We start from the raw sequence: 10,649 nt of genomic DNA on the forward strand, positions 1-10,649 counted from the left end.
TTCCCTGCTTTATTGTCTGCTTTTGGGTATACACTCCACGCACTTGAACTGAAATTACAAGTGGTTCTGGCATTTTACTCACTCTATCTTAGGCCCCTGTTTCATTGAGAAAAAGTAGCCGTAACACCTTTTGATATTTCAGTTGGTGGTGTTATGCTTTCTGGTATGGTTTCTGGGACTTAGAATGCACTGGGGGAACGTGTGTTGTCTATAATTTTGTACACTGTGTTGAAAGTACATTTTCCAAAATAAAAGTCCATTACACCCAGAAAGGACATCATTTTAATCACTAAGATCCTACTATGTGTGCTCGCCTCAGAATGATGTGGTTTGTACGTCATCCGGCATCCGGAGTTGGCTGGGGTTGGATTAGAGGTGAGGGGTGATGCAGTACAACTCCTTCTATCAGTGTAATTGCTCTGGTCACAGGGAGCTATTTTCAGCCCACGGGCAAAAAATATAAGGTTGGTGTCTTTTGTTGGTAGACCAAACCCACTGTGGCCCTTCTATCCTGCTGAGGACCTCTTTGAAGCCTCCTGCCAAGGAGAATTACTTTGTCACATCCTCAGGACGAGGCTTTGATCAGAGGTCAATAGAGTAGAAATGTCAATGTCTATCACAGGTGTATATCTGTATGTGTGTGAGTTGTAAAGTACAAGTGTTACATCACAAGCATGTTCATGTGTGTCTCTGTGTACTTTTACATGAATATGTGTTGTGTATGGCATTGAAATCTGTTATTTCCACAGTTCACTTTGATTCACTTTTTTCTCTTGTATTAGAATCGAGTTATATAATGTACCTGTATTGGTCTGGCCTATATATCAGCAAATGTTAACTCATCAAAGATAAGACAAGTAACCAGAGAACAAGAAATGTCAGTCAGAAATATCAAAGATCTGTTTGAACAGTGGTACTGTTGGGCTGTCTGAGGAGCAGGGATACATTAAAAGGACACCAGCTGCATGCGGTGGGCACTGTTAGACCCCCAGTAAGACTGGACCCATCAGAAAATCTAAAAGAAACAACCAAAACTAAACCACTGACTGCTGCTGCCAAGCAGGGAGGTGGAAAGACAACGGGCCAAAGTTCCTGCCCCCTTTTTATTGATTTCTGCTCAATCAGACCAGGCCAGCTACACCTAAGGGAAGAACCCAAGACATCATGTTTCAGCATATGCACAGCCCATAACCCATAACCAAAAGCGGGAGCTTATAACAGGCGCCAACTTGCAGAAACAGTTCCAAGTCGTAGTTAAGATTAACATTGTTGCCGATCACCTGAAGCTGCTCAGTGGTGCACGAAGCAAAAACAAGTTGGACTAACAAGGTCAAAAATTACTCAAATCTTCAGCACAGCTTTCACATTGTGGGGCATGTGCACTAGAGACTTCCACTGACTGAGGTGACTAACTTCCAGTTTAGCCCCCAGCTAACTTGAACGAGGATAAAATGATTTATTTGTGCGGCTCCTCTAAACTTTACAAATGTTAGCAGACCTAATGGATTAAATTCTGATAGTGAATTGAGTCAGTTTGCTGGGGTTGTGACTTCTACTTTTACAATGCTAAGTTTGTTTGACCACCATGTCAAATTATCTTCAAAGCCTGGTGCTTTTCCTGTAAACTACAACATCTCGAACTACCTGCCCCTCTAGCATCAGTTTTGCATGTTGAGGGCTCCACGGTCAAGTCAGCAACAATACATTTACATATGTAATGTACAGTTAGACTTAAAAAAAACAACAAAAAACACGCACCATCCTTACTCATCAGTGCACTGCATCACATTTTCCTCACTGGGCAGGCACCCTTTTAGAAACATTTTCCTGCACATTGGGCCACCATATAGGGAACTCCTGCAATGTTTTCTCATTTTATTGTGTTTATATGTTAGAAAACTTGGGGCCCAGCAGTATTCGACCCTAACGGATAGTACGCACTTTGTACAGGCTTATTTATAGTCTGTCAATTTATACCATAGTATGTTATTATCATACATATTTTTTACAATATTCCATATTTTCAGGCCAGGAAATATGAGAAGAGGGAGTTAGTGTGTATATGGGCCTTTTAATATGCATCTATATAAAAACAAGTGCAGCCTTATGAAAGAAGTGTCTGTATCAAAACATCCACTCCTTGACTTCATCTGCAGGGGAATATTAAAGTGTGATACAGCTGGACTTTGCTGTCTTTCAAGTCATCACTTTGAGATATTCATATTGGCACACTGCTTGCTGGTTAAAATCTATTCTAACCCTCCAATCACCACCACCACCACCGTCATCATCTCACCAATGTCCCTCCTCAGATATTATCCCTGTCGGCTGAGGACATGTGGCTGAGCCAGTTAGGCTAAATCCAAATCAATTCCTCTCCGATGGCCTTAGAAAAGTACCAAATCAAGTTTATGCTCAGCTAATACAATCAGCCTGTGGGTGGGGAGAGGATGACTGTGCCATCATGTCTTCCCTAATTTCATTTCTCCAGGCAGGCAGGCAGACGGGCAGGCCTGCTCAGTGGGGTTGGTGCTGGAGGGATGCCCGCTGCCACCAGGCATGGCTGGATGATCTCAGCGCCAAATACCATGGCTGTCAGAGGTTTCACAGGAGAAAACATCGGGCCAAAACCCTGGACTGGAGGGACAGAGAAAGAAAGAAATGAGGTGAGGTGAGGTAGAGAAAGTTGCAAGACGAGGCAACAAAGAAACAAAATAACAGCTGAAGGAAAATCCTGGATTTTGAAGCATTACATCACTGAGCAAAGAACCTGAACTCTTCAGTTAGGGTTCTGGTTCCGAAATGTTCCTTTGGTAATGGCCTACCTAAATCTAATAAGTATTCAAGTTGAATAACCTGAAAATAGCAATACTCATAGGCTATTTATAAGAGGTCTTATAAGAGGCAACAGCATTAGGCACTTATTTTTGGATCAAAGGATTCAGCTCAGGTGTTGTTGTTGCTTGTTGATAATTATGATTTATTGCAACTTTGATCTTATTTTTATAGGTTATGATAACATTTTACTTACCAAAGTAATGGCATCAGTCTGGCAAACAAAGCAGACTCAAAAGAGTTTTTCTAAAAGCACAATATGTAATTTCTGTCACCAGGAGTCTCAAAAGGCATTTGCAGAGCAATGTGTGGAGAGGGCTGGTCAGAGCAGGCTGGGGTCATAAACGTAAATTGCATAGAGGACGGGAAAAAGACGGATAACTGGAGTCTCTGGTGAGTGCTGAGTTGAGTGAGTGGCTCTGCTGAATGCATACACACAGACACTAGCTAACGGCCAATGTACAGTAAAGTTATCTGACTGTTTGGGGCAAATAATCACTTGCACGAGAAATGCAAAAAAAAGTCAGACTCACTTTGCTATAGGTGAAGACACCGTTAAAAAACTGTGGCTGTGGCTCAGGAGGTAGAAAAGCCGTCCACCAATCAGAGCATCTGTGGTTCAATTTCCGGCTCGTGCACTCTACATGTTGTAGTGTCCTTGGGCACAATACTGAACACCAATTTGCTCCTGCTGGCTCTTCCATCATTGTGTGTGTGAATGGGTGAACGCTGACTTGTGTTATAAAGCGCTTTGAGTGGTCGCTAAGAATAGAGAAGCGCTATGTAAATACAGTCTTTACCATTGCTAAAGCAAATCGATCTACCAAACTCTAAATGTTTACAGACGAGATAATGTTTTAAAGTTTTATTCACACACTAATGGCATGGCTGAATGATTGGCAATGTCAGTTGGTCTGAATTGTAATTTAATGAACCTCTCACTGTTGGCTATGTTATGCTTTCCCTTGACCAATAGGAACCGTTAATGTGTTGGTCCAGCCCAGTTATAATACACTGCCAATTTAGGGAAACACTGCAGATACTACAGAAAAGACAGATGATGTTACACTTTACATTGAGCGTTTATTGCTCATTCCTCCTTTCAAACGGCTATGCGACAATAGCACACAGCACCTGGCTGCGAGCACAGCTGCAGCTGCTCTGCCTGGCTGTGCTGGGTGATGCTGTTATTGTCGAGATGGTTATTGCTAGGACTGTGGCCGCATGTGTGGTTGCATCTATGATGCTCTATGGCTGCAGTCGCTGCAGTATGAATCCACACGAACTTGAACCTCTAGTGCCTATCAGATATGACAGAGTTCAAGAATACACTAGCGTCTTTACAACACAGCCATGTCAATTCACTGCACACACACAAATAACCCCTGCATGTAGTTAGTGTTACACCCATTCAAAATTAATTAATGTATCACAGCCAAAATCATTATCAGGGCTGGGTAGTAACAGATTACATGTAATCAGGATTACATTATTAGATAAGTAAAAATAAGTAACTATAATCAGCATGTTTACATTTGAAATTGAACTTGAAGTGTGTTACATTATCAAGGATTACTTAGCTACACTTCTGATTATGTATTTGAAATAAGGCAATCCCACATGTGTACACACAGTGCATCTGTAGTTTGTGTCAGTACTGTTTGTAAAAGTAATTCAACTTGACCAAATGTAAATGCAGAGATGTAGGGATGTTTACAGAGACAAATAGAATATTTATGAACTCACATTTTTATGACTGTGTCCATTGTTTAGTATCAGATGCTGTCATGGGTTTTTAGTTTTGTGATGTCCTGTTTTGTTTTGTTTTGTAAGGTTCAACCTTATGTGTCATGTTGTGTTACTTCCTTTCTTTGTCCTGTTTTCCCTCCCTTTGTGATTGTCCTGATTACTTTCACCTGTCCCTGAATAGCCTCCAGTGTATTTAGTCCTGTGTTTTCCCCTCACTCTTTGTTGGTTTGTCTGTGATGCCTGGTCCTGTCTTCCCATCATGTTTACCTGCATTTGCTTCCTGATTCCTTGTGTTACTCTGGTTGTATGTTGTGTTTTGCTCTTGGATTACTTTACTCCTGTTTTAGTTTTCAACCTACCTGCCTTAGTGTTTGCGTTTGGGTCCCTTGTTGTTAAACCTCACAGATGCAATTTTTTTTTAGAGTCTGATTTAAATAAGAAGGAAACCAAAAGTATTTTGCAAACCTGTTTAACCTCTTTTAAATCCTTGTTTTGATTTCACCATTACGTTCAGTCTCAGTGCTCTCTTAACTTCTGTTCCAGCAGGAGCATGCAGCTGTATCCTCTGTCCTACTCTGATAAACATACCAAACACGACCTGCCTAGTACCAAACAAGATACAATGCTAGTGAGTAGCTTATGAAGACAATCAAAAATGAAGCAGCTAAAGAGCAAGATAGTTTTTCTCATGAATTGGTGGAGACTAAGAAAGAAGATGCTTACATAATTTACTGTACTGCACCAACTACCTGCTTACATACCTGGTTTCCTACTGTTTACAATCTATTAACATCTTAGTTTACATATTACTGCCTGTTAATTTCTGATGGGATGCAGGTGGGTGACATGATATATGTAAAGGAACAGTTTACCCATAAATGAAAATTCAGTCATTATCCACTCACTTCCATGCCAATGGAAAGTTTGGTGAAGTTTCATAGTTTGCAAATCACTTCTGGAGCTCCACAGCAAAACAATGTTGTATCTCTGGGCTTCCAGAGACTTGGATTTGGCCCGACTGTATATAATTATATGCTTTGATTTTTTTTTCAGTTGTCAGTTTGTTGTTTTGACTGAATTTTCATTTTTGGGTTAACTGTTCTTTTAAGGAAGGAAGGAAAATGCTTGCCTGCTGGTAAGCTACATGCTAATTAAAAGTTACCATGCTGCTGGTCATGCTGTTTTTGGGGACACGCCTCATGTGACCCCTGACCTCTGATGATGTTGAAGTGTGTGTTTTGGGCCAGAACTCAGACAGTTTGTTCATAGTTATTTCTGAATCAGACATAGTCCCACAATTACACTATTTGTAGAAAATCTGTACTAAAGAAAATGAGACACTTCTGTATCTGCAATTTAGACGCTGGTAGCAAATTCTCTGGTGTGACATGAATGTGTAAACATTGCAGCGACCACACATAACACGCTTTCCAGCTGTCACCGTTGCCATGACAACACTGTCAAATAGGGAAATAAGTCACATTAAACAATATTCATCTTACGACAAAATTGCTGCGAATGTTCTCCAACTACCATCTGTATTCTACGCCACTGACAATTTATTGATCAATAGAACATTTATTTAAAAAAGAAAAGGTTGCACTTCATAATGTAGTATAGTACTCATTACACAAGGTTTGGACAAGGTCTGGATTGACTTGCTGGGCCTGAGGTCTGGACATTGAGAGGCCCTACTCAATATAAACCCAGGATACATACCTGTGAATTCTAACGTAATGTCTCAATCCAGGTCAAAATCTCACAAGCAGCCCTTTATTTGAAAATATTTAGTCATATTCCTCATATCAAACCGAATTGATAATGACTGGCTGATATGTGATATTGCTTTATAAAAGGAGACCATTATCAGCAAACAAATAGAATACCAACATAACCCACCATAGAGCTCAGGAAAAGCCTTTGAAACACTAATGCCCTGATGTGGCCCAAAAGCCATCAATTAATACTCACGAAGCCCTGGCACTCTTTCGTAGAGCCACAGAGCCAAGAGGCTTTCTCTCTGTTTCTCTCTCTACAGGAACATTTTGCCTTTTAGCGTGTGGATGCCAGCATAAAGCAGATGTCAGTAAAGTGGTCCCTCGGTAGGCAGGGCTGATGAACACTAATGGAAGTGGTTACCTCACCGGGAAAATGGACCACTCGGTGATGGTGCTGGCATGGTCCATTTGTACAGAGAGCGAGCAGGTGGATTGACTTGAATCAGGGGAGCACTGAATATTTACTCCCTTGGCCTGACCCTGTGCTGCACTTGGTAGACAGAGCAACCTGACATACCAGCTGGTAGTTTTAGATCTGCTTTAAGGTCATTCACCTTTCTTTTCTTTTCTTTTTTTGAATTCAGTGTTCCCTTGAATGTTAACAGTTTTTACATGGACACTATAATTCAACATATTTATAAAACAGCTTTACCACATATTTTCAGCTTTCCCACTTCTAAATCCTCTCTGGTCCACATCATCCAGTAGTGTGCTGCAGGCCAGTTTTGTTTTTTTTTTCTGCCTCTGATTGGTTAAACCTTGTCTTCATTGATTGGGTTAATGAGGAGGTTAGGTTTAGGCATTAGGAGTGCTGATTGGTTGAGGCCCAGACAGACCAAACTAATGTCAAAGAACCAGCGGCGATGAAGCCAGACTGTTGTGTCACCTGTACTTGAACACCCCACAGAGACTACATCCAAAGACCAACTAGCTCATAAAACCTGTGCCTGCATGACAGATAATAACTCTCCACCCCACCAGGTGGCAACAGTCTGTATTCATCATTCAAAAGGAAAAACAGAAATCTCTGGGCATTTCATCACACCACTATCGCTAAAAAAGCCAATGCTGATCAGGAATATGTCTGATAAAAAATTGCAAATGGCACTGGTGAAGAGGTGGTACTAAATAGGTGAAGTCATGGCTACAACAGCGGCTTTCCCTTTCTTTTACTATTTCTCTTCGTGTACACTGATTTGCTTAGCTGTCAGAGTGATTTCTCTCTCTGCCGCTGATGGAACATGACTCGGTCAGCCAAAAAGCAGCTGACAAGGGCCGACTAGTGCCAGTGGTGCAGGACACAATGCAACAATCAGGGCCACAGACACTCACCGAAGGCCTGTACTCTCAGTGGACGGAGCTTAAACTGCAAGTGGGTGGTGCTTAAACCGAAAGTTGTTGATTAATGTCTGAAATTGGTATGAGTTGACCATAAATTGCTATATTTAAAAAATATATATTTACACAAAGGCCCAATGTAACTTCAGATCAATGTTTTTGACCACCAGTGTGAGAACCATTTCAAGTTTTTTATAAACTTGTAAGAATAAACTTTGGTGTTTCAAAATTCATAAGTGTGACACCATTTATGTTTTTAAGGCTACCTTAGGGCAATTCCCAGCCGTGTTTGTGACATTGACACATTTTACTTGTATGACACTAATGCACGTAAAAACTACAATATACATAGTACCGGATGCTCGTTTCAGCCGAGTACTTAGCTAATCCCTGCAGGATGAGTCATGCCTTCGCCATCCTAGGAAAGATATTGCTGTCCTCACCCCAGTTGGAGAGGATGCCGACAGTGACAAGATGCTGCCTCTATGACTGCAAATCTCTTTGAATTAAGACATCAACCGTGCTGAGGTCTTTTTTATAGCAGGATTGATAACCTATGTCAGATATTATCATCAGCCCAATACTGTATGTCATGAAAGGGGCAGGGGTTTTTTGAGTGGGGTGTTATCAAAAGACAAAATTTCTTTAGGACCATCAATTAAAACTGTAAGAATTCAATCTGCATAACAAGTAGGCTGCTTTTACTTGTGACTGCCTACTTTAGGTATGCTGATAGTACTTTAATTTTACTGAAGTGCTTCTTCCACCACTGACACATTTTTTATATTATACATATATCTTGTATTTGATCTAATACACTGTAAATAGTGTAATATCAGCCACAACAACAATGACGAAAATAGCATCACTGTGCTGGTACCATGGCTGGGCTACAACCAAGTTAGTTACTTCTCAATCATCCAGTATAGTTTAATAGTAATGACACACATGCTAGTAATTTTGGTGGAACCTTTGGTGTCCCCTTGAGGAATTGCACTTGTTTGAAATGTTTCTGTTTATTGTCTCATGAGGACTATGAGAACTGATGGCTGTATTACTCTAAGATTCCAACTGTTGCATGTACGTTGCGTTCCGGCTCCGGTACGGTTTTGCTCCGTCGTCGTCAACCCCCACCGGCTGTGTTTTGAGTCCGGCACGGCGCAGCACTGCAATTTTGAAGCTGTTATGTTGAGTAAGGGAATATGGTTCTTCTTGCATCTGGACAACCTCATTTTAATTACCTGTCCATGTCCATGCAATTTTACAATTGTGTTAAACACAGTCAGTAACACAGACTTGATCTTACACAGGTTGGAACAGAGCAGGTAAAAGGCTGAGGTCGCAGTAATGTTATGAATGAAGGTCCACACAAGTGTAGTGATACAAACATATTCACATATTTGTGTGTTTCTGCCTTGTATTTTTGCCTCAGCCTCTTGCTGCTTTTATCCTTTCTGCTGTGTGCATTTATCTGCTTCCTTCTGCCTTTATGTACTGCTTTGTTTATTTCCAACCCCTGTGTGTGTTTGTGTGTGTGTGTGTGTGTGTGTGTGTGTGTTGCACAGAGGAGAGCGGGCCTAGTGGAGTGGAGCTAGCCAATGTAGTGTGGAAAGAGCTGCAGTCAATGCTGTGGAGTCAATGACCCCTGAGCCAGTGGGAAACCCTGCAGGAGAAAACACCACAAGTACTCCAGCATCCACTGAGCACTGCTGGAGGCTGCTGCCACTCCACACTCCACTCATCCTGCTCAGCTCCCAGCTCTGCTGCTGGGTCTGAAGGAAAATCAGTCACCTCAGGTGAAGCATGCTGTAGGTATTCAATAGCTTCATCACATCATTCACAATGTTTTTATGTTCTTAATATTTACATTGAATATTCCTTTGTGTTTGGTTGCTTGATTTCACTCAATTATCCTGTAATAGCATGACATACACAATTTGTGCTTTGTACCTTTACCTTGAATATAGTAAACTTTAATAGATGCAGTGGTGAAGTCCAATCCTTTACCTGCAATTCATTCATCTCTCTTCACTCATGTGAGCACCACATCAAACCCCAGGAAGAATAGCTGCTGCATTGCAGTAGCATGTATCTAATGGGGATTCAAATAAAGATAAACTAAATGTCAATTGTATCAGAATTCTGCAAAACTAAGATTAATTAACTATGTTTTTAACATAGTATGGCAATTTACTTGTTTTTGCAGTATCTGAAGATGGGAACTACAGTATGGTTAAGGTTAGGGAAAGATTGAGGTTACATTTTAAAAAGAAACCTTGTAACTTTTTATATTAAAGGTGACATATTATGCTCATTTCTGCTTGTTGACATGGTTCCTTGATGTCTAAATGGAATGATAGTAACATGCTTTGGTCGAAAAAACCGAAGGATTGAGCACAGCAGGGGTGTTTACACGCCAGTTTCACAGCCCTGTTTTAAGCGGCTGGTTTGAGTGCCTTTCCCTTTTATGCTAATGAGCCACTGCGTGCGCCGCCCACCTCTTCCTGCCGGGCGGAAGACGTGAGGACGGCATCGCGTGACCATGGCAACGAGCTATACACATTTGCGAAGCAACTTTTCTGTGTCCATGCCTGCATATAACTGATAGTAGCACAGCAGACATGTAGCAGCTAACCCCTGTCTCCGGCTCCAAAACAAAGTAGTGATTGCTTTACTGCAGGTAACGTGCAGGTCACTGTCCTTTAGCACAACATGCTAATGAATTAACGTAGCTCACCGTCCGCGAACAACCGAGACATTTCACCCCGTCTCCTCTGCGTGTTCACGGCAGAACAGCAGCTCACCGTCCGCTAACAACCGAGACATTTCACCCCGTCTCCTCTGCTTGTTCACGGAGGAACAGCAGCTCACCGTCCGCTAACAACCGAGACATTTCACCCCGTCTCCTCTGCTTGTTCACGGAGGAACAGCAGCCCACCGTCCGCTAAC

This window comes from Pagrus major, chromosome 19, assembly GCF_040436345.1.
Source record: "Pagrus major chromosome 19, Pma_NU_1.0".
Taxonomy (NCBI): Eukaryota; Metazoa; Chordata; class Actinopteri; order Spariformes; family Sparidae; genus Pagrus; species Pagrus major.